The sequence below is a fragment of the Salvelinus namaycush genome, chromosome 42, assembly GCF_016432855.1.
Source record: "Salvelinus namaycush isolate Seneca chromosome 42, SaNama_1.0, whole genome shotgun sequence".
Taxonomy (NCBI): Eukaryota; Metazoa; Chordata; class Actinopteri; order Salmoniformes; family Salmonidae; genus Salvelinus; species Salvelinus namaycush.
In genome coordinates, this window is record NC_052348.1 from 2,137,974 (window position 1) to 2,163,530 (window position 25,557).

Here is a 25,557-nt window from a genome sequence, read left to right on the forward strand (position 1 = left end):
CGGTTCTTGTCAAGGTTGCTAGCAGCACCAGAATGTGGCTTTAGATCCAGCATTCCGCCCTCAAAACCTGAAAAGTACCTGGGATACGCGTCTCTATGGCTTTTCACATTGTCAGCCTCGCTCTCGCTGTGGAACAATAGGTGAAACACATCGCCATAGCTGAACTCTATATACAACCTGCTCCAAAGAGAGTGACTATCTAGATGGAGAAGCTTACCGACGCTACTCCAAGGCTTTCCTCTGAGACAGAGGAGGACAAATACCGCTTGAAATCCAAAAACACTGGAACTCCACTCAAGGCTTATCAGTCCAGGTGAGAAGTCCCCTATTTCAACTCCATGTTAGGCCTCAACGGTATGTTCTCAGCAGAACAAACAAGATTCAGCTTGTGTCCCAAATGGAACCCTGAACCCTATATAGTGCACTACTTTCCCTTTGGGCCCTGGTCAAAAGTGGTGCACTATATAGGGAATAGAGTGCCATTTGAGATACTCGTCACTCTCTGTCGTATGAAACTATTCTGAAATCTCCCTACAGTTAAACATTTGAAATATGTGCGCCTTATATTACAGTAAGTGTTCATATGGTAAGCCAAGGTGCTCTTTAGTAACTCTGTACACATGTGAAGGTAAAATACAACCACACTTGCCCATAGACGTTAATGTGGGATCATAATTTGCACTTGAACCAGGTTGTTATTGTAAAAGATCCGTTTGTTTTCAATGACTTACCTCACTAAAATGCTTAAATAAATGCATTTTCCCTTTACGTCGGCCTGCCCGGGTTTCTATTAGTGAATTGTCAAAATGACCTAGATAGTAAGCTTTTAGAGTGTGGAAAGCCATAGACACGCGTATCCATGTACTTTTCAGGTTTGGAGGGCAGAATGCTGGATCTAAAGCTGCATTCTGGTGCAAAATCTCCTTTTGTTAAGTTTACCCCTGTTACATTTTAGTCAACACTTTTAGTGTTATCCAATAACACCTCATATAATATTTCTATATAGTTTGCGCCAATGGTGTTATGCAATAACACCTCTGGGGTTTTTTAACACTAGGAAGTGTATATACTTTGCACCAATGGTGTTATGCAATTATATATTATTTTATTTGAACATGAAGAGGTCTGTATCTCGATATTATGTACAACTATTGTCACATTTTTTATTTTATTTATTTAACCTCTGACGAAGGCCGTGTGGCCGATACGTAAGCTTATTAAATATCGGTGATACTATCAAGAGCAGTGTGCGGTTTCCTTTTTCCTTCATTTAACCTTTATTTAACTTGGCAAGGCAGTTAAGAGCAAATTCTTATATACAATGACGGCCTACCCCGGCCAAACCCGGACGATGCTGGGCCAATTGTGCGCTGCCCTATGGGACTCCCAATCACGGCCGGATGTGATGCAGCCTGGATTCGAACCATGGACTGCAGTGACACCTCTTGCACTGAGATGCAGTGCCTTAGACCACTGCCCCACTCAGGAGCCCGCCATGCTCTTATGTAAGCATTTACAAACTGGCAGAAGACATGTTCAAACTTTAATTAACATAACCATAGGCCTTCACCAAGTGAGTTCCTAGGCAAATAATATTATTAAAATTAAACTCTTTATGACATAACATAACATACTGTATCTCATAAGGACTTATTGTGAGGCCTAGTTTTACCCTAATACAGTGGCCTGAAACTCATTGTTTACAGGCCACATCAGGCTGAAAGTCACATTATGCTGGCTTGCAAAGTTATGCGTAAATCGTATTGGAATCCAGCCAGAGTTAAGCTTTCCAACAATCTGAACTTTCATTCACCCGCAACCTGCATTCAGAATGATTGTCAGGGTTATAAACATGTGATATTTTGTATTTTATTAGAATCCCCATTAGCTGTTGAGAAACCAGCAGCTACTCCTCTTGCCTCTTAAAGAAGAAACGGAAGGTCTGTGAGAGCCAGAAATCTTGCTTGTTTGTAGGTGACCAAATACTTATTTTCCACCATAATTTGCAAATACATTCATTAAAAATCCTACAATGTGATTTTCTGGATTTTTTTTTCTCATTTTGTCTGTTATAGTTGAAGTGTACCTATGATGAAAATTACAGGCCTCTCTCATCTTTTTAAGTTTGAGAACTTGCACAATTGGTGGCTGACTAAATACTTTTTTGCCCCACTGTACATATCCACTTGCGCCACAGAGCTTAGAAATCCCTTCCTCCGAGTCGATATTCATGTAATAAAACGAAATTCCCCTCGACCACACCCAGAAATTGGGGGAAACCAACATTCTTTCTTATTGACCCCCACTGTAAAAGAGTCAACTTTATCATCAACTTTTTTGTTATACAAAAATAACAGAACATGTCGAAAAGCCACTGTGTTGATCAATGTTCATGTAACCTCAAATCCTGGCCTATGGTTTGCAATGCTCCCACGTAGGGAAATGGAGCCTGCGAAAAGAGCTTTGTGGCTTCAGGCTATTCAGCGGGGGAGAGTGAAAAATGTGGGGACCCGGTGTCCAAGTAGGCTACACGTAGCTGTGTGTGGAAAACATTTCATCACAAATGGACAATACTAAACAAGAATTTTAACTTGTTTAGTATTGTCCATTTGTAACTCCACTCATTAATTGTGGCTGTATATTCCGTTTGTTTGTGTTGTTGGTCTTGGATAGCTTCATGTCCTGGTCAGTAGCTAGCTAGCACTCACTCATGTGGCTGCTAGCGTCGTCATGAAAAGGGGCATGAGGGAAACCGTACAATATTACGTTTTTCTAAGTCGTTAGAATGCTCGGGAGCAGGCAATGTTGAGAAGTAATCTTTAGACATGTTTTACTTTTCTTATATGTAGTTTTGTCGCTAAATGACTACAACAAGCAGACAACAAGAAAATTGCGTTTGAAAAAGTTTTTGCTGTGAGCCAATGGGGTAACTTTGGTTGTTTTCCCCACAGGCTTGCGGAGCCGCGACATTGTATATAATACCGTCTGGAACTGTAAGACACTGATCAAATATGTACAGAAATAGCCGGTCTGAAGTGCGACAGCTAGGCTATAATGTTATTTTTAAATGTTAAGTCTACAGTAGTGGCAGCTTACGCAGACAGGCTCCCCTAGGGAGGCGTAGTGAGGCTAAACCCAAGGCGGAACACCGTTTTGGGAATCACCACCACGTTCCCCGAAACGTGGCTACCCAATCTCATCCATCATTCTTGTATAGTGGTGTGACCCATATAGACTGTTCTGAATGCTCGGGAGAAACCTCATTCAAAACCCATAGGACTATTAGTATCCATCTATTTAGTATTTATGTATTTATCATTAGTATCTGTATTTCTCCTATTTAGCATTAAAATAAATATATATATTTCTCCTGCTACTGGTCCCTATTACTCCTGTATACATGTTGATATTAACCATTCATATTTTACCATAGAATTTACATATCTATTCCTGGTACCAGTCATTTTTCAGCCCTGCTATATTGATTTTGATTTTTGATTTTGATTTTATTAGGTTCTCTTTTAGTCCTCATTTGGACTAATCTTCCAAGAGTCCTTAAACATTAAAATACAATTTATAATACGATCACATTTTCACATACATACAGTATAACACATTGTTACAAACAGACATAATACAGTGACATATTGACCAGATAAATACTCTTAACAGTCTAAAAAGATAGTCCAGCACAACTTTCCTATGTATTGTTTTTAAATGGTTTTAAAGTATTGTTTGAATTTATATATTGAAAGGTTTCCGGTTTGCTCAGATAAATTATTCAATTTCTTTATTGCTCTAAATCGAAATGTCATTTTACCTGTTTCTCTTTACTGTCTGGAAAGCACATAGATGGTGGACAATCTATTTCTAGCATTTACTGAATGTCTGTCTCTTACCAGCTGAATACTGTTGTGAGTAGAGTTTGGCAGTTTTAAATTCATTTTAGGTTTTGAAAATCACTGTTTTTCTTACTTTTAATCCTACCCTGTGTTGAGAAGCATTTTTAGGACCTTACTTACCTTTTTAACCACAGATCCTAGAAACACGCCATTTTCACATATGACGACACAGGTTTGGTGCTGTGGATAATGAATAAGAGGTTGAAATGTGGTGCCTTATACTTTTATTTGACACTTTTAACATAGGCCAGGCCCTGTAATCATTTTCCAGCGATTTATGCCTTGCATTATGCCTGCGAAGAAAACACTTCAATTCCCTCAACTTGCCATTGGCTCAACCAATGGCTCATCTTACCCCATGGCCATTGGCTCAACTTACCCCAAGGCAAACATTTGGACTATATTATCCCACACAAGGATGGACTTTCATGCTAGGTTTATGACCTCATATTGAAGCTTATAGAGATCCCAACTAATCTATAGAACAATCTTAACATTTTCTGTTTAGATACAAGCATCATGAAACCTCTAACATAATACATTCATTTGACTTGGTGAAAATCAGTTTTTATACCTAACTTGCTTACCCATTTTTCCATGTGGTTTCTACTTTCACAGGACTCCATGAAATGATGACCTCTTCCTAAATATTTGGTCAAATTATACATTTTGTGTATGGTTTCCTAGAAACATCTTATCGTGATGTGTGTTTTGTTTTATATTTATATTTTATTTATTCAAAAATTTTAATCCCAGCCCCCGTCCCCGCAGGAGGCCTTTTGCCTTTTGGTAGTCCGTCATTGTAAATAAGAATTTGTTCGTAACTGACTTTAAATAAAGGTTTAATAAAAAAAACAAGGGTGGTACAAACTTACCCCTTTGGCTCAACTTACTCCACTCTCCCCTAATGAGCCATTAGCAAATAGTGATGATTTCTACAGTATAAGATGGCATTTTGAGAATCTTGCCAGGACACAAGGGGTTAACACCTTTGCTCTTGAAGTACTTTTCAAGTTCTATGGGACCTTTAATGATCAAAGAGAGTCAGCACCACAGTTAGACATCTCATCCATATGACTACTCTCAGATTCATACCTATAGAAGGTAGAATATGGGCAAATAATTCACATTGAGTTAAGTCTGTCCGTTAGACTTTTCTAGTCACATCATATTTTGCTGAATAGTTGTCCTCAGTCTCTGCCCAGTGTGTATATTAAATGATGTGATACATGTAGCCTCTTAGCACTTTTAGCTAGCTTTGTAGCTTGCCTCAGCTAGCTACTATAGCTAGTCATAGGACAGTTGCTTCAAATCAAATCAAATGGTATTGGTCACATACACATGGTTAGCAGATGCTTCTAGATCCGGCAGTGCAGCAGTATCTAACAGGTAATATCTAACACATTCCACAACAAAACCTAATATCTAACACATTCCACAACAAAACCTAATACACACAATCTAGTAAAGGAATGAGATGAGAATATATAGATAGTAAAGAATAGATTGGGAAGGATACAGTATACAGTATATACATATGAGCTGAGTAATGTGAGATATGTGAACATTCTTAAAGTGGCATTATTAGAGTGACTAGTGTTCCATTTATTAAAGTGACCAATGATATCAAGTCTGTAGGTAGGCAGCCACCTCTCTGTGCTAGTGGTGGCTGTTTAGCAATCCATGGCCTTGAAATAGAAGTTGTTTTTCAATCTCTCGGTCCCAGCTTTGATGCACCTGTACTGACCTAGCCTTCTGGATGGAAGCGGGGTGAACAGGTAGTGGCTCGGGTGGTTATTGTCCTTGATGATCTTTTTACCTTCCTGTGACATCGGGTGTTGTAAGTGTCCTGGAGGGCAGGTAGTTTGCCCCCGGTGATGCGTTGTGCAGACCGAACCACCCTCTGGAGAGCCCTGCGGTTGTGGGCGGTGCAGTTGCCGTACCAGGCGGTGATACAGCCCGACAGGATGCTCTCAATTGTGCACCTATAAAACTTAGTGAGGGTTTTTGTTGACAAGCCACAATTTTTCAGCCTCCTGAGGTTGAAGAGGCGCTGTTACGCCTTCTTCACCACACTGTCTGTGTGCGTGGAACATTTCAGTTTGTCGGTGATATGTACACCGACGAACTTAAAACTTTCCATCTTCTCCACTGCTGTCCCGTTGATGTGGATAGGGGGGGCTCCCGTTGCTGTTTCCTGAAGTCCACAATCATCTCCTTTGTTTTGCTGACATTGAGAGGTTATTTTCCTGACACCACACTCTGAGGGCCCTCACTTCCTCCCTGTAGGCCGTCTCGTCATTGTTGGTAGTCAAGCCTTCCGCTGTAGTGTCGTCTGCAAACTTGATGATTGAGTTGGAGGCGTGCATGGGGCTGAGTTGGAGGCGTGCATGGGGCTGAGTTGGAGGCGTGCATGGGGCTGAGTTGGAGGCGTGCATGGGGCTGAGTTGGAGGCGTGCATGGGGCTGAGTTGGAGGCGTGCATGGGGTCGATGTCCGCAACGGGGCTGGTTTTCTTTTTGTAAACCGTGATTGTCTGTAGACCCTGCCACATACGTCTGCCCTGCTTGGAAACCACACTCTTAGTATGGGTTAGCCGTCTTGACATTAGCTTGCCTCCTAGCTAGCTACTATTGTTATTCCTAGGAAAGTGGCTTGCTTGGAGACAGGAGGCTTTAGTATGGGTTAGCTGTCTTGACATTAGCTTGCCTCCTAGCTAGCTACTATTGTTATTCCTAGGAAAGTGGCTTGCTTGGAGACAGGAGGCTTTAGTATGGGTTAGCTGTCTTGACATTAGCTTGCCTCCTAGCTAGCTGCTATAGCTAGCCCTGGGAGAGTTGCTTGCTTGGAGACATGATGCATTAGTATGGGATAGATATCCTAACAAGAGGCATGGATAATATCTCTGCATATTGCATGTGTAGCAGCCAGCCCCTGCCTGATTGTATTATTCAAAGTGATACTTGTGGTGCAGGAAAACCTCAGAAACAAGTTATGGCGGATTGATGCCTCCTTTTCCCTCGCTTCTGCGTATTGTATACCACCGTCGCCACATGTCGGCTTTCCCAACCCTCTCGAGGAAATTGCATTTCCAACGAGGTTATCAGATAAGTTATTTTTCACTCTTTCAAGCCTCATGACATAATTCATTTTTCTTCTGAAGAAGAATGCATTACTGGTACATACCAGAGGTAAAATGGAGATGCCTCTGGCCTAAAAAGAGGGAAAACTTTGTACACTAACCAAAACCGCTTCTGGGGCTTTGATTACAGATGCAATGAATAGAAGCAGTGATACTATGCCCATATCAAACCTTTTTTCTTCATTGTGACATTTCATGACAAACACACATTCAACACAATATGAGAGATAATAGGCATCATTTACTGTATGTCACTCTTTCTTTGTATGTCAGTCCATTTTGTAGAGACTGAATTGCACTAGAGACGTTACATTGCCTTCAGAATGTATTCATACCCCTTGACTTATTCTACATTTTTGTGTTACATTGTGTTACAGCCTGAATTCAAAATTGATTAAATAAATAAAAATTCTCTCACCCATCTACACACAATAGCCCATCATGACTAAGTGAAATTTATATATATATATGTATATATATATGTGTATATATTATATATATATATATATATATATATATATATAAATGTTTGCAAATTTACTGAAAAATAAATATGGAAATATCTAATTCCACACCCTTGGATTCACACCCCTGGATTGTACAATATTAGCACATCATAATTTTTTTAATTCCTAAAGCTCTGTCAAGTTGGTTGTTCATCATTTCTAGACTGTCATTTTCAAATCTTACCATAGATTTTTAAGCCAATTTAAGTCAAAACTGTAACTTAGCCACTCAGGAATATTCAATGTCGTCTTGGTAAGCAACTTCTGTGTATATTTGGCCTTGTATTTTAGGTTATTGTCCTACTGAAAGGTGAATTTGTCTCCCCAGGTTTTTCTCTGGGACTTTGCCTGTGCTTAATTAACTCTATTCTTCTTTTTATCCCCCAAAAAACCCTAGTCCTTGTCGATGAAAAGCATACCCATGCAGTGATGTGTTGGATTTCTTTTCTTTGCAGTTTTACTTTAGTGCTTAGTGCTTGAATTCATTACAGACTTCCTTCTTGTCACTCTGTCATTTAGGTTAGCATTGTGTAGTAACTACAATATTTTTGATCCATCCTCAGTTCTCTTATCACAGCCATTAAACTCTATACCTGTATTTAAGTCAGCATTGCCTTCATGGTAAAATTATTGAGCGGTTTCCTTCCTCTCTGGCAACTGAGTTAGGAAGGACGCCTGTATCTTTGTCTTTACTACGTGTATTGAGACACTATCCATGGTGTAATTAATACCTTCACCATGCTCAAAACCATATTCAGTGTCTGTTTTTTATTATATTTTACCCATCTACAAATAGGTGCCCTTCTTTGCGAGGCATTGGAAAACCTCCCTGGTCTTTGTGGTTGAATCTGTGTTTGAAATTCACTGCTTACCTGAGGGACCTTACAGATAATTGTATGTGTGTGGTACAGAGATGAGGTAGTCATTCAAAAATCATGTTAAACACTATTATTGCACACAGAGTGAGTCCATGAAATGTAATGCATAACATTTTTGAAAAAGTAAAGAGTGACTTTCTGAAGGCATATAGCTCTACTGACTTAATTTGACTGGAGATCGAGCTATATATTCCGCAGTTTCCTGGAGGGAGGATAATGGAGCCTCCTTTATTGGCCGGCCTTTGAATACCTGTGCTCCAGGCATCCTTGTGGTCCTTGTGGCCTTCATGTTGTTGGTCTTTGTTGATCAGAACAGTGTGAAGGGCACGGAGAGGGTGTAGCGAGGGCCCTCTCGTTGCCCATGTCCATTCCTGCCTCGTATCCATAGCTCACCTCCTTGGTTTGAACCCCTTGTCGGCTTTTGTAGGCCAGTGGTGGATCAAAGGAGGAACAGAATAATTTGTCCACCGGGCACTTTTGTGCTTTTTCGGACGAGATCTAAGCCATTTTCATCTACAAACAAAATACAACAAAGGTAGCCAACCAGAAAAAAAGGAAAAGAGGGGGAGAACAGACGAGAAAAAAAGATAGATCCCCTCCATCTTTTATCAGGCATTTCAGAGGCTCTAAACGTCCATGTCAACCATGGGATGTTTAGATCTGTCCATTGAGGCTCACAGAGGGGGTAATTATGCTTTAGATCTTCTTATTTTTTCACATAAGATTGACATTTTTGTCATTTAGCAAACACTCTTACCCATAGCGACTTACAGGAGCAATAAAGGTTAGTGCCTTGATCAAGGGCACATCGCCAGCTCAGGGATTCAAACCAGTGATTTTTCGGTTACTGGCCTAACGCTCTTAACTGCTAGGCTACCTGCCGCACATAACAAACACATGGTCATCTAACACGTTTGGATAATGCTATGATGATGATTTTTAAATGTGTTTTACACAAAAATTATATCTTTTCCTATTTTTCTTATTTTTTCAGGCTTTATGGGAGGTCCACACTTACAAGATCATTCCAAACTGACAATTATTTTTAGATCACTGTCTCACGCTGGGTGAGGATGAGTCGTATAAATGATCGTCACTTAGCGAGATTAGCGGTCACATTAGACTTCCATATCAACTGGGCTTCGCTGATCACTCATGAGCCCCCATTTTTCACTTAACATCACTTTTATTTATTCGCACTTAGATTACACAAATCGCCTTGGAGCATGTTACAAGTCTCTGAATATTAATAGTATTAATGGAATTCTCCATGGCAAAGTGTGTGTTTCCCGAATTCTTGGACTATCACAGAATAACTGTAATAATTAACCTTGAGTTGGAGATGCCGTTTGGCATCAAGTTGCCTGACGCTTCGAACACACCGACTGCGTCATTGCATCACTGCTGCATAACATTTTGCGCAGCTAGGCAACTATACTGATGCAGGTACCTTTTGCAAATGGTCGCATGCGGTTGGACACATGGAGGAGAGAATCATTTTCGCAGTATCCTCAAAACCGTGTCTTTTTGACACAACTGCTGACAGCTACAGGGACATAAACACAAAAAATGCTGCTTGGAGACAAGTGTCCACGATAGTAGGATTGCCAGGTCAGTTTAGTAGTGAGCTTGTGCTAGATGTGGCTAGTTAGCGTTAGCTAGCTAGCTAACCTAGCTTGCTAACCTAGCCAATGAGGTGTGTGTGAAAGAAATAGTCATACCACCTTCCTCAACGTTGGTCTCATTGTTGAAAGAGCCTACTCTGCCTATCTTGACTATTTATTATTGCATTTCGCTCCAAAACTGCATTTTGGAGGGAAATTATATTATAGGCTCACAATTAATTTGAGGATGTCATCGAATAAATAATATACTTGGCAAATAAATAAATAAAAAATGTAAAGAAATTATGCAATCAAACTGTTTTTATGTAATCCCAAATTTTTACTGAATGTGTGCAACAAAAAAAATCTACATTCATATTTTGCTACTTTCTGTCAAGTCCACTCATACAATTTGATGCATACGTTCGATTTATCGAACGTATGCGCCACACAGAACGCACTGCAACTGCCTCTGCAACGCAATGCTGCAAGGCAAATGCAGCGTTCCATTGGAAATGAATGTACTTCTGGTGTATCGAAACGCAATGACGCAGTCGGTGTGTTCGAAGCGTTATTGTCCATGTTAATAAAGACAGCTACTGTATACAGTATATTGTAAGGCTATAATAGGTGCCAGAGAGACAGATCACATATCCGACTCTCTCTTTCTCCCTCCCTCCCTCTTTCTTTCTTTCTCTCTCCCTCTCTCTCTTTCTCTCTCTCTTTCGCTCTCTGTCTCTCATCTTGCTCCCTCTTTTCTCTCTCTTTGTTCACTTGCAACACTTTTCATTCCTCATTTTGCAATTATCAGATAATTCAGCTGGAGGATTTCGCTCCGTGCGTGTGTGTATGTGTGTGTGCGTGTGTGTCTTGTGTTCTCAGTGAATGGTTGTGTCAGTTAGGGGGCTGTTCTCCTGTGTAAACGACAAGCAGACTTACTTTACCCACTCCTCCAATGCCACAGTGGCTTTTTACCGCCAGCGCCACAAGACTATATAGCCTTTATAGAGGGCCCATCAACTGAAACTAGGAGATTCAACTGGGGCTGAATCGCTGAGATTCAACTGGTAGTATAGCCGAGTATAACTGTGAATACATAGCTCCAACTCTCAGCACAGCGTCTCTCAATGCAACGCAATACCAATGCATCAATTAAAAGTTTGATTTGCATGCCTTTTATTTACACTCGTGTATGTTCAAATCCAGGGAGATCACCATTTTTGGTGAAGGGTTTGCCAGTAATGAACGGCTAACCGGGGAGGGTAATTTGCTTTCGGTCAATTACGATCTGCAATGAATTTGTAGACGGGCAGATTGTAGCTGTGTTGACTCCTCTCATCTCACAGACATACAAATCGCTCGCTAATCAATGATTTATGACCCTGGCGTTGGCTCATTTATTAGTTGATTTGTTAACCTCCTCCGTCTAGGGAGGGTTTAGACGAGGGAAGCCTCCCGATCCAGTGGAGTCTTGTGGAGGTTGGAGACTTCAAGAAGATGGTGCAACGGAGCTATCACAGTTAGGCCACGTCCCAAATGGAACCCTATTTCCCATATAGCGCATTACCTTAAAGTAGTGCACCATACGGAGAATAGGGTGCCATTTGGGACGAGGCCTTAAAAGGGCCCACTCATCCTCTGACTCACTATGATCCAGTCATCCAACCCAGCAGAGTAACTGAGACGCCTCTTCAGTGTGTCTGTGTATTAATGTGTATGTGTGCGTGCCTGCATGTGTGGGTTTCTGTGGGAGCATCTGTGTCTATGTGTGTCTATGTGTGTGTGTGTGAGTGTGTATGTGTGTGGGTTAGCAATCGAAAATCATTTGACATTAGAGGTATTGACCTAGCACTCCTCTTCTTACTCCTCCTCTTTACAGGGTGTGCCGGCACATCAGTGAGCAGGTTTACCTTCGCCAGATCAAAAGGCGAGCACACAGCGGAGACTCTGAGACAATCGTGCTGACTTACCCAGTAAAAGACATCCCCACTAAGACTCAATCTGTCCCCCAAACCCCAAATACAATAGAAACCCAGGATCACGTCTAAGGCCTCTCATAACTGCTTTGAACATTTCTCCGGTGCTTTGAAACTCCATTATTTTTATGCATACAGGCAGATTACTTTAAAGGCCAATGCATACAGTACACGACGGAAGCTAGTCGGCGCCACTCAAAAAGAGAGATGTAAGAAGGATAGTAGTTTGTCTTCCCAGCACTCTTATTGACAAGATCATTTATGCAAATGCCGATTATATAAAAGTGCGTTATACTTTTGACATGTCTCTTTGTGTTGGGAGGCGCCGGCTCAGTCTTGAAGTTTTTTGTTCGGTGTCTGGTTGAATATGCTCGGGGCACTCGGGGCAGATTGTCTCGATGATATCATCAGGGCGGCAGGTAGCTTAGAGGTTAGAGAGGCGAACCAGTAGGCAGAAGATCACCGGTTCAGATATTGCACTGGGTAGTAGGGGGCTACAGGTATCAGGTATTCCATTGTGCCCTTGAGTTAGGGACATTCCAAAAATGTGTGTTGTCTGATTTGGTTGGGATGAGAGCATGAGACAAATGTTAATTTCCGTCGTAATGTCAAATGAAGTACTATTCTATTTTTAAAAAAACTTTATATTATACTCAAATAAAGTAGCATTCCACTCTGTATAAGGCATTTGAGAATAGAACCCCCCCCCCCAACTTGATCTATCTCTATTTCAAGTTGTGTACCTAACTGCCTTCGTTTGCTCTAAATTCTACTGATAGAGCCAGAATTTCTACTATGCAAACATCACACCTAATCCCCTTCATGTAATATGCGCTCTGCCCCACTCTGCCACCGATCTGCTCATGTCCGACCTTTAATAATTCACACAGATCCCTAGCCTGCTAGCCCAGAGCTCATGCATTATGAAGGTTATCCCGCCACGCTGGTCAGCACTGAGCCAGGTTACGTGGCGGTTCGTTAGCATCCATTAAAGTGAACCTCACAGACTCTATGTCATTATGTACGTGTGAGGAGAGGGGGAAGAGTGGTTGGGGGACGGAATGACGAGGGTCGGGTAGGGAGGTAGGGGAGAGGAGAGTAGAGGGGAGGGGAGGGAAGGGAAAGAGCAGATGTGAAGAGGAGAGGGGAAGAGGAACGGAGAGGAGTCCAGCGTTATGATGCTGACTGGCATCTTGAATGTACGGCGGCGACCATTAGGAAAGGCATGATTGGGTGCTAAACTGACAGATCACTCAGCAGCACCCACAGTCAAGAGGTTTACTGATGCCTGTGTGTGCCATCTCTTTCTTGTTCACCCCCCCCCCCTCTCTCTGTCTCTCTTTCTTTCATACTCACAGTCGCAATCATTGCCTCTCTCAATCTGTCAATTATGTTCACGGTATATGCACACACAGGCACACGTTAACTCTCTTTCATACGCCCTCTTTTCTCTCTCACATGCTCCCTCACACAATCTTTAACTCATTCCAATATATTCCCACACTCTTCCTCTCACACAGCAGTATGACAGCTTGGCCCTGTGATGCGGAAAGTGATGAGGCTCTGTGGTGGTGGAGAGAGAGATAGAGAGAGGGAGAGAAAGAGAGAGAGGGTAGTGTGTTAGGGAGGGTTTTATAGTATAGGATTTATAGAAATTTCGAAAATGTTGCATGCTTTTCATCTAGTAGAATTCTCTGCACACTATTGAGGAAGAGAATCGTATTTGATAATCAGCTGAGGGGAGGCGCCGTACCAAAATGAACGAATGGCTGGAATCAACGCAATTGCGCATCAGATGGCACAGTAAGATTAGCCTAGCCTGCTGTATTTGTTACTTACTGCATTCGTTTTTAGAACAGTATGCAGTTTAAGTGAGTAGTAGGCAAGCCAGATTTCGGACACTGCCAGAGAGAATAGGTGAGAGGGAGAGAGATGGGTAGAGAAAGTGGAACAGAGAGAGGGAGAAAGAGAACAGAAGTGGGAGAGAAAGACAGGAGCAACCTGCATATGTGGACTCCATTATCGCTCTCCAAAATCGGAGGACATATCGGTCGAGTCAAATGATCCGCATTTGGACTCCCGCTTAAAATTACAGAGTAGATATTTGGCCAAACATATCACACTCCCAGAATAATGGCCCTTTTCCATTGCCGGAAACGACGATGTGCTTATGCAGACAATTTAAAAAAAACTCCACTCGGAAAACCCGCCTGCAACCCAACAGAATATATGTATCGCCATAAATAATCTTTAGCTAATGCTTCGCCAAACACTCCCTCCCTCCCTTTCTATTCTCTCCTCCAGTCCACCTCAGCTGACCAATTTCCTACGCCATCGATCGGTGGTCAATTCCAGCCGGAGAGAAAGGCAACTCTTCTCCCCGATGGATTTCCACGTCACCGCCGATGACTAACTGCAAATAGCCAATCGCCAATCATGCCCCACTTTCCGCGTGACCTTTCCCGAACACTCACACCTAGTGCTTTAAGGCAGGCATGTGTTTACTCCACCAAGAGGGGTACACAAACCGTCACGCTTATTTGGTGTGAATTTAAGATGGTGTTGGTGTGTTTCTCGGGCCTGATTTGGCCAATTGTTTGTTTAATGCACTTAGCATGTTTCAATGGCCTAGGGAGGAAGCCCAAAAGCACAATGGGGACTCTTATTGAATTACCCTTATGAATCTGTGTTTTGTCTTTAGCATGTGTTACATTGGTGTGCATGAGGACGGGGATAGATTTAGAAAAATGATTGTTTGTGCTCATGTGCGAGTGCACTGGGTTTGCGTTTGGTGGGGGTGCCTGAGGGTGCTGGACACTACCAGAATTAAGAAGAACGACAAATATGGATGTTGCTTCTCAACCCACTATTTTAAGGGCAACCCCAAGTGTCAGTCTGTACGGTAGTTGGAACCCTAGGTGAGGTACACACACACACACACACTCTCTCTATGGTACGTGGGCTGAATTAGCATTTCAATCTCATACCGTAAATCAACTCGAGTCCCTCTGCCTCAATAAATCTTTCATCTCATACGCTCTCTCCTTCATAACGCAGGTTACCTATTTTATTCCTCTAGTCCTCCGTGAGGCAGGCTGGCTCAAGCTGTCACTTATTTTCCTCTCCTCCTTTTTTTCTCTCACTCAGTTCATTCTCGGGTTCCCACCAATGATGCCTCAATTCCATTCTCTCTTCTCTATTTCTTTTATTTTTTGTTGTTCTATCTCACGCTATCCCCCCTCACTTCAATTTCATCTTGCCGAATGGGGATTGACAACTCTGCCAGGGAAATACATTCTGGGGCCCTCTCAGGGATATCCTATGTTTTCCATTCAATATGGTGTTGTTGATCGCATTAGCGACCCACAGTACTGTACACTTCTCGGTCCGTATTCAAAATATTCAAAAGCTGGCTCAGAGTGGCTCAACGTAGAAGTGCTGATCTAGGATCAGTTTGGACATTGAAATCATAACGGAACATAATGCCAGCGATCCTAAATTGGTCTGTTTCATTATGATTTTAAAGGCAGAATTGATCCAAGATGAACACTGAGTGCACAGACACACAGAGAATCATCATGAAACCGAGAAGGAACACTGATCCTAGATCAGCACTTCAAGGCGCTTTGTGAATATGGCCTCTGTTCCCGTTTAGCACCTTATTTAATTCTCAGACTTTATTGAGCCTGTACAGTTTAATTGAAGACTGACCACTCTCTTTACTTCATTAAGAATTAACTGACCTACTCCCCTGCTTCATTAACGAGTGAAATGATAGGGTGCTTTATTTAAAGATGGAGATATGCTAATGATGGTGAGTCAGGATGAGGAGGGGAGGGGAGAGAAGAGGAGAGGTGAGTCACGGAGCGGAGTCATCATTAAGGTCAATTACAGATGAGCTCTCCTCTCACACCTGGCTCATCAGGGCTGTGCCACAGGCACAGTGACAACGTGTGTGTGTCTGTGTTAGAGAGTATCGCATGAGTTTTCCAATTTGCATCTGTCAGAGAATTTTTTTCAGTTTTTTTTTTTCATTTAATTGTGTGTGTGAGTGAGTGCGTGCGTGCGTGCGTGCATGGGATCTGGCAGCTGTGGTGTACAACGGCTGACTTCAGCGCCTGCCTTGCCTTGCCTCTGTAATGGACCAGCTTTCACCATGGACTCAGACAGCTGTTCCTCTCAAAACAAATCATTACGTGATGAACCCCTCCAAGGAATGCCATAACATCTTAGATAGAGTTGTTTTATCAATTTGTTCTCGTGTCTGCTGCAATTTGCTCAAACTAAGGGGAAAAGAGACACACTAGAACAAGGAGGTTTGGGAAATTTGCGAAACGACACAGGTGATCGAAATAATTGATGGTGAATTTACGAAAGAAAAACACAAAATACGATTAGGGTGTTATCTCAAGAAAACAGGCTGTTTTTCAATGAGTTAGTGCTAAAAACCTTATGTCGTCTTCAATGTTGAAGTTTAAATTGAAATAACTTTTTGCTCAGCCCCATTGAGCCCCATCCACATCCAACCAGTGTATTCACCAGGTTAACCAAGGGATGCATTGCTACAGTAGATGGTTTGGAGTGCTTTGTTTACCAGTCTCAAGGTATGTTTGCTCCTGTTTAGTGGGTGTGGTTTTCGGCATTGTTGGGAATGGCCCGTGAGTAAGCATTTCACTTTTGGTCTACACTCGTTGTTTATGAAGCATGTGACGAGTACAATTTTATTTTATTTGGTGGGGTATGACCTGATCAATATGGGGGTTACCTGTTGAAATGAGAGAACTTGTCCAGCACACCATACACAATCGCCCTCTAACCCACCATAATCTCAACATTCTTCAACTGGTCGTTCGGAACTGCACTTGTTTCCGTCGAATGAAAAGTTGCACATCGCTGTGCCCTGCAGAACGGTATGTGTGTGTGAATGGGAGGCGGTGACTTTTCCTTCAGCGGGAGGGACAAGTCTTTAGGGTGTCTGTGTGCCTCATCAAGATACCAATCAGACCCCATCCTGAGACATTGAACGCAGCAGCAACATTCATGGAAACGTTATTGCAACGTTATCGCAATGTTATCGCACCATGGCAATGTAAGCCCAAATTGTATTCGACATTACACGATTGTTCAACATGATCTCCAATGATGAACCATGATGATTTCCGGCTATGTTGTGGAATGGTAAGATTGCATGTTATGTCTCTTGGGTGGGGGGGTAACGATGTATTGTTGTGCATCATACCGCGATATAGACAGTTCTGAGGCGCCTTGTGTGAGTATATAGTCTAGGCTCTGAGAAGAGATGCCTGTCTCCAGATGTTTGTGTTTGTGCATACAGTACATTGTATGTGTGTGTGTGTTCGTGTGTGTGCATACATCTATCTGTCTGCGTGTTTGCCTGCGCGAGTGTAAAGCATCCATTTAATAAATCCAGCTTTGAGATTCAGGTCATCAGGTGGTAGACAATGAGGGGGATTTATGCGTTATAGAGGATGCATCACTGTCACCATTAGAGGTCTTCACGGGTCCAAAAATGTGGACCTGAAATGCATAAACTTCCTTCCGGACATGATATGCATAAATTTATAGAGACCCGTTCCATACGGACCCGAGGACAACTAGACCCGTTCCGTATAGACCTGGTCGGATCCAGACCCGGTCCAATCCGAGTGAGGGAAGCAGCAGAAAAGTCATTTTTTAAATCTACTTTATTAACCAGAGCTGATAAAGCACGAGGAGGGAGAGATTTTAATCCCGTTTTCTTTTGATTAGATATCTCGATACTTTTGCCACACACTGAAGCTCTATGACTGTAGCCTATTGCCACTTTGATGACTTATGATTGGCCAACAACAACAACAAGCTACATCTCTCTCTCTCACAGCTCTCTCTCTCGCTCTCTCTCTCAGCTCTCTCTCTCGCTCTCTCTCGCAGCTCTCTCTCTCTCTCGCATCTCTCTCTCTCACAGCTCTCTCTCTCGCTCTCTCTCTCAGCTCTCTCTCTCGCTCTCTCTCGCAGCTCTCTCTCTCTCTCGCATCTCTCTCTCTCGCAGCTCTCTCTCTCAGCTCTCTCTCTCGCTCTCTCACAGCTCTCTCTCTCTCGCATCTCTCTCTCTCGCATCTCTCTCTCTCGCAGCTCTCTCTCTCGCAGCTCTCTCTCTCGCTCTCTCTCGCTCTCTCGCTCTCTCTCGCTCTCTCGCTCTCTCGCAGCTCTCTCTCTCTCTCGCATCTCTCTCTCTCGCAGCTCTCTCTCTCGCAGCTCTCTCTCTCGCTCTCTCTCGCTCTCTCATCGCTCTCTCTCGCTCTCTCTCTCTCAGCTCTCTCTCGCAACTCTCTCGCAGCTCTCTCTCTCGCTCTCTCTCTCTCTCGCAGCTCTCTCGCAGCTCTCTCTCTCGCGCTCTCTCTCTCTCTCTCTCTCTCTCTCGCAGCTCTCTCTCTCTCTCGCAGCTCTCTCTCACACACACACAATCATATCTGTACGGGCCCTTCCTGACAAGTCAGTTAAAATTACACATGACCGAGAACCATGACAATCATATCAGATTCGACCCAAACCCGTGACATTATTTCGAATTCTGGATCCGAACCTGATGAGATCACTGTAGGAACACCAGCTAGGGCTCAGGCAGGCAGCATCGGCCATGAGAGCACGTCATTAAAAATGCACTGGGTGAGTTCAGTCATGGAATCATATGGAAGGCGTCCATCTTGCTTCCATCACCCTTTATTTGCATGATGTGTTGTATGTGGGTTCTGTGTTTTATAATATATTATATGCTGTGCTTTGTGTGTGTGTGTGGGTATGCACTCCCGACTTGTTTGCTAAATCCCATGGTGTTTGCGTGCATGAGCAGCACCTGTACGTACATATGCTACAGCGTATTCTACTATTCCAAGTTATTACCAGGCTGTCTTGGGCATGAAAGAAAACAAGGTTATGTGATGCAGCGTGTGACGGCGCAGCAGCAGTACACACCAGTAAACGGTACGCTCTACAATGAGCCACTAAGCTGCTTCTCCACAACGGAAATTAACTGCAGTGGCGTAATGAAAGTTTAATGATGTATTTCTGCTACACGGAGAGAGAAAAGAGACAGAAAAGAAAGTCATTACAGAGTCTTGAAGAATAATTGAACTTCGATTTTCTTCGATTTTGGCAGTATTTTTCCACAAAGAGGGAAAAGAATGATCTAGCAAGCTTTATTACATATTACAGGTCTTCATATTACGCACATTTAGATGCCCGCACGCATGCACGTACGCATGCACACACAGACACTCTGTCTGCATCTGAGCAAGACAAAGGTGCAAACGTGCAGATGGCTTCAAACGAAAGGCTCGTGACGTCATTACTTCATTGTCCCCTTGTAGTGCACACTTACACACAGTATTGAAGGGGAAAGCTGAGTGAAAAGCTTATCGTCTCACTGGGACAGTGCCATTTGACTAGAGCGTAGACGGGGAGAGAAAATCAATCGAGGTTAAGGTTTTCGAATGATAAGCAGTGTTGTTGACCTTAAATTGGGTGCACAATCAAATCAAACCAAATTGTATTTGTCACATGCGCCGAACACAACCGGTGTAGATCTTACCGTGAAATGCTTATTTACAAGCGCTTAAACAAAAAGGCAGTTTGAAGGAAAAAGAGTAAAGAAAATATTTATTAAATAAACTAAAGTAAAAAAATACATATCAAAAATAGATAAATAACACAATAAAATAACAATAATGAGGCTATATACAGGTGGTACCGGTACCGAGACAATGCATTCGGGGCCTCATGCATTATTACTGTAAACACATTGAAATGGCACTGTAGCTCAGAGTAATACTTTTAGATGGAGTTAGATGGAGAACCTGGGTACACAGTTTTTCAGGAGAACTTTGCCCAGGGACCAGGTCTGATGTTAGGGCAGAGAACGCTTTCAGAGTTGAGCTATATTGTTTTGTGATATTCCGTTTTTTTGGAGTAGAACTGTAATGAACTGTTAACCGGTGAGCTATCCCGGGCCTATTTTTCAGTCTCACCGAACACACACGTACTATACACACAGGCACTCACTTACTATCCTTACTTACAAAACTCTAAGGCAAAAATTGTTTCTTCATAATACCGCAATATTCCACTGCAACTTAATTGCGTATTTTCCTTCTCCACAGACAGAAAAACGAATATACATTTCAGGAGTTTAACGTACTTAAAACATTTCCTGAGCTTTGCTGCACATTTCCACAGGGGCTTGTGGGTATTTGTCAAATAACTTATTGAGTCTGCCTGCCTACATGGCGCTATCAAAGGCGGGCCCGAGTCTTAGAATAAATATTAAAAGGCGACGACGACTGGAGAACACAATGCAACCTGATGCTGATGTGACATCAAACAAGCATTTGTATTGTCGTCCAGATGATGAACACAGACCGAAACACATTTGCTCCGGTTCCACCTGACGACTAGGAGTGACAAGTTGATTTCGCCTTTTATTAACCCCTTACTCTTGTGGGAATTGGTCTATATGGATAGGGCTAAATTGAAATGTATATAACAGAAGAAATATGGAAAGCGTGTGCATAACCCTGGTAGCAATCAAAAGGGAACAGTTTGGAGATTATGGGGAAATGATTCGAATAAAGGTGAGAACAAAACAGTTCATCTGACACAAGACTGACTCCAAACAATACACTGTTGATTTTCACCACATTTGTTCACAATGAAATCTGAAAATACTCTGTATTCAGTAACATGATTAAAAAATAGTCCCGGAAAATGTGGGTTAGGTGCAACATAAGAGAAATAAATGACAAGGGTTTGAGCGAGAGGTCTAACTGGTCTGTGTAATATGTAATTTTAATGCACTGTGATGACAAAGAAGCGTCTTCAACTATAAGGAGCTTTTTTTTAGCTTTCCTAACTGTGCCATTGGAGAACTATAGCGAGCCGACTGGTAGTCGTTTTCTTACACAGCCCTGCATCCCCACCTTTACTGCTGTTATTGCTTACACAGTCTAAAAATGGTCCGTTATAAATCGCAATCGGGACAGTCAGGCATCATTTGAAAGCGTGTTCTATTGTCAACGTACACAAGATGACCAAAAGTACGTGGGCACCTGTTCGACAAACATCTCATTCCAAAATCACGGCGATTCATATGGAGTTGGTCCCCCTTTGCTGATATAACAGCCTCCACTCTTCTGGGAAGGCGTTCCACTAGATGTTGAAACATTGCTGCAGGGACTTGCTTCCATTCAGCCACAAGAGCATTAGTGAGTTTGGTCACTGATGTTGAGCCATTAGCCCTGGCTCACAGTCGGCGTTCCAATTTACCCAGGATGTGTTTGATGAGGTTGAGGTCAGGGCTCTGTGCAGGCCAGTCAAGTTCTTCCACACCAATATCGGCAAATATTTTCTTTTTGGACCTCGCTTTGTGCACGGGGGCATTGTCATGCTGAAACAGGAAAGGGACAAAGTGTTGCCACAAAGTTGGGAGAACAGAATCATCAATAATGTAATGGTATGCTGTAGCATTAAGATTTCCCTTCACTGGAACTAAGGGGCCTAGACCGTACCATGAAAGACAGTCATAGACCATTATTTCTCCTCCACCAAACTTTACAGTGTGCACTCTGCATTCAGCCAGGTAGCGTTCTCCTGGCATCCACCAAACCCAGATTTGTCCTGCCAGATGGTAAAGTGTGATTCATCACTGTTCCAGAGTCCAATGGCGGTGAGCTTTACAACACTCAAGCCGACGCTTGGTATTGTGCATGGTGATCTTGGGCTCGTGTGCGGATGCTCGGCCATGGAAACCCATTTCATGAAGCTCCCGACCAACAGTTTGGAGGCAGTTTGTAACTCGTTAGTGAGTATTGCAATCCCCCCAAAAATTCACAATACGACAAACATAGATTAATTATCTTCAGAACAACCCAGGGTATGACAACATGTCATAATTTAACTGTAGATCAAGCATAGTGATCATAAATGTTAACACTGTATATTACATGACTTTTACGATATGGACATGTGAAGTGCACATTTGGACTGACGGGTGTTTGGCTTGCTTGGATGACATCAAAGCAGTATTTATTATATTCCTCAACATTTCATCTATCAAAATACATTGAGTCCTCTTTATTTACAGCATTCCCCTCACTTGGACAACAAAAGATTTGTGAAAGTTGCTCAATTAGCAGGAGGCAAGGGGTAACTTCTTCACGCAAGCAGTGTTCAAGTTTAGAACAGCTGTCAGTCCAAACTGTGCTGTGAAGTGGAGACCTTGAGGTTCCTCAGAGGAGGAAGGGGAGGACCATTAAAAAAGTGATCCTTTATAGGTAAGATTATACTAAATGTATTCACGTCACCAAATAACTGATTAGAACACACTGTTTTCCAATGAAGGTCTCCAGCAGCCTCAACAGCACTCTCTGGGGTAGCCAGAGGAGAGCTATTTTTCATCCTCCTCTGGGTACACTGACTTCAATACAAAACTTAGGAGGCTCATGGTTGTCACCCCCTTCCATTGACTTACACAGTAATTATGATGGCTTCCAGAGGACGTCCTCCAACCTTGCAGCATGATCTGACATGTTGTCCACCCAATCAAAGGATCAGAGAATGAATCAAGTACTGAAAGCATAAGCTACAGCTAGATAGCCCTGCAGTACATCAAATGTGGGGAGTATTAGACTCAGAGAGAGAAAGACAATAGTTGAAGAGTTTTGAACCAATGTATTTCTTCAAAAATATAAGGAGAAGCAGCAGAGAGAGAGAGTTAGCTATATTTTGTTGTATTTTTTTTTCACTTTCACTTACTTAGCTCGCTAATGCAGCTAGCAAATTTAGTCTACTCAAACATCCGGCTCAAACAGAGAGGAATGCTATTTTTGTTAGGTAGCTGGTTAAGGCTATCCAACACTGTAACTCTTCCAAGTCAAGGTAAGCTTTCAGTTGAATACATTTATTGCCACCGGGGCTTGCCGGTGTAACTGCTAAACTGCTTGCTGTACACTGTACTGTGTGATTGTTGTGGGTTTTGGCTTGGAAATGTTTTTTCGCCTGGTCACGGACAGCTGTTGTGTTGTCCACTGAAGTCCACAAGCGAAAGGAAAAGGTGAGAGGAGGAGATCGCGCAGATGCGAGAAGGAATTATACAACGAACAAAGTGATGATGCTGCTATGAAAGTGAACAGTGTGTGAGGGTGATCAGAGGTAAATTCATTACACCGGTTTTGTTGAAAAACATTTCTCAAACGGAAGCAAACGGTAACGGAACAGGGATAAACCTACCTGAATTTCTCCAATAGAAACTCTTGTTTGCAACTGTTTGGACTAATAATTACAACCTAGATGCAGGCCTGAGTGAGCACGGCAGTACTGAATGTGTCACTGTCTGTCACCTTGATTAATACAATTTGTCTCCCGACCTGTGCAACAATATGTTATCAACTTTCATTCGTAGGCTGGATTGTAGCAACCTCATGATGGGTATAGGGGAAATTCGAGTATCATGTAGTAACCTAAACCTATCGATGTTACATTGAGCTGGGTGAATGAAATATGAATAAGATATCCACAATATACTGTAATAGTAATAAGAATCTTCCTCCCTAATCTTAAACAGCACTGATAGCCATTGACACACACACACACACACACATCTTCAAACACACACACACACACCCACACAAACACAGATGTGTTAAGGCATTTCAAGTAGTTTCCACTTTCCCTGCACACCACAAGCCGAGACAGTGGTGTCTGTATGTATTCCAGGTGATGTAAGCACATTAAAGCTTTTAACATGAATTAGTTACACAATGTGTCTGCCAAGTAGTACACGCGTGTTCATTTTCAAGGTAAACGGAGGCAGCGAAAGAGACTTTCAAATTGCTGTTTGATTGCTTTTGCTATATAGGCCTACCTTTAACATTTTAGAGCTTGTTGTTATAGTGTGTGCTTGATTTAAAAACTTTTGAGATTTCATATGACACGCAGCTAGTCGACTAATGTCAGCCGAGTCACTGTTAATCGCGAGCCCGTCATTTTTGCCTTTACACCAGCTCCAGCTCACTACACTGTCATGTCATGGTGTGCGCCTCAAAGCATATCATAGTCCGACCCATCACTTCATCTCAGCCGAGATCAAAAGAGATTTCGTAGCTTCACAAAAGCCCAGGAGTTCCTCTCTTTTTCCCCAGCTTTTGTTTTGTTTGATGTCCATCATTCAGGAGGACCGTTGGTCAGAGGCAATCCTTTACCCTGAGGACGTAAGCAGTCAGGGACAATAGAAGAAGAGTTATAACTAGCATTAGCTATTTTTCTATGCTGTCAGACCCAGACTAGTGGAGGCTGGTGAGGGGAGGACAGACGCATAGTAATGACTTGAATGTAATACATTGAATGGTATCAAACATATGGTTTCCCATGTGTTTTTATGTTTTTTTTTAATACCATTCCATTCCAGCCATTACTATGAGCCTGTCCTCCGATTTAAAGTTCCACCAGCCACCATTGGGGCAGACCCAGGTAAAACAGGCCTTTTCCTTTTGAAAACGTTCTAGGACTTACTGTGACTGTTTAGGTTTGATGACGTCTGGATGGATGTTAGTCTAGTGAAGCAAAAATAATTCCCTAGAATGCACAATTTGTACCGTCACCTAAACCTGTGTTCTGTTTTCCCTGTCTCCCCAAGCAGTTAAAACGACAACGGTGTTAGTGTGTGTGTGTGTTAACCACGTCCTGACTTTACACTCACAAATTCACACATCCCCTCCCCCCTCTAAGAGGTGTTTCTCTCAAGTGTATTTAACACCAGAATTTCAAGAGATACTCTCTCTCCCTCTCTCTGACTGTCAATATCTGAAACTTGCACTGCAAAGAGCAGTGACCCACAAGACTCCTCTTTAAGAAAATTCTGTGGTGTGAAAAGGCCTGGCAGAGAGAGGGGGGGGGGGGGAGGGAGTAGTGATAAAGACAGACAGAGAGAGAAAGAGAGACAGAGAGTGAGAGAGAGTGTGTGTTTTGGGGGACTGCACTTGTTTGTGTGTGTGTGTGTGCAACACACTTTCACAGTCTTTCTGCAGAATCCAATGTTTGTCCATACATGTTACATTTTGAAGGTTCAGTTTAGGCATTCATTCTGAATGGATAAGCTAAGGGGTTAAGGTTTGGGTTAGGGTTAAAATAAAAACAACTCCAAGATTAAGTTTAAGAATTCATTCCGAATGGTTAAGGTAAGCTCGTGGTTACACCCATCCACCATCCCTGTCCAATACACCCTAGAAAACCCCAAGCCTACTTGATGGCAATAGCTCTCACCGTTGCCGCAAGTGGCCAGTTTTGAAGTCATCTCCCAACGTCCTGCTTACCCGAACAGACATAGAATTTCGCAGTGGATCTTGAGCGACCTGGCTGGTGCATGCGCTTGACTTCATGTGTGTCAGTCATGTCTGGGTCAGACCTTAAGGGTCAGTTAATTAGGGGGACAGAGGACTGCTCACACAGCTGTGAAATAGAGGGAGTCTGAGAGACTCATACCACACAGCTGGGTCTCAGAT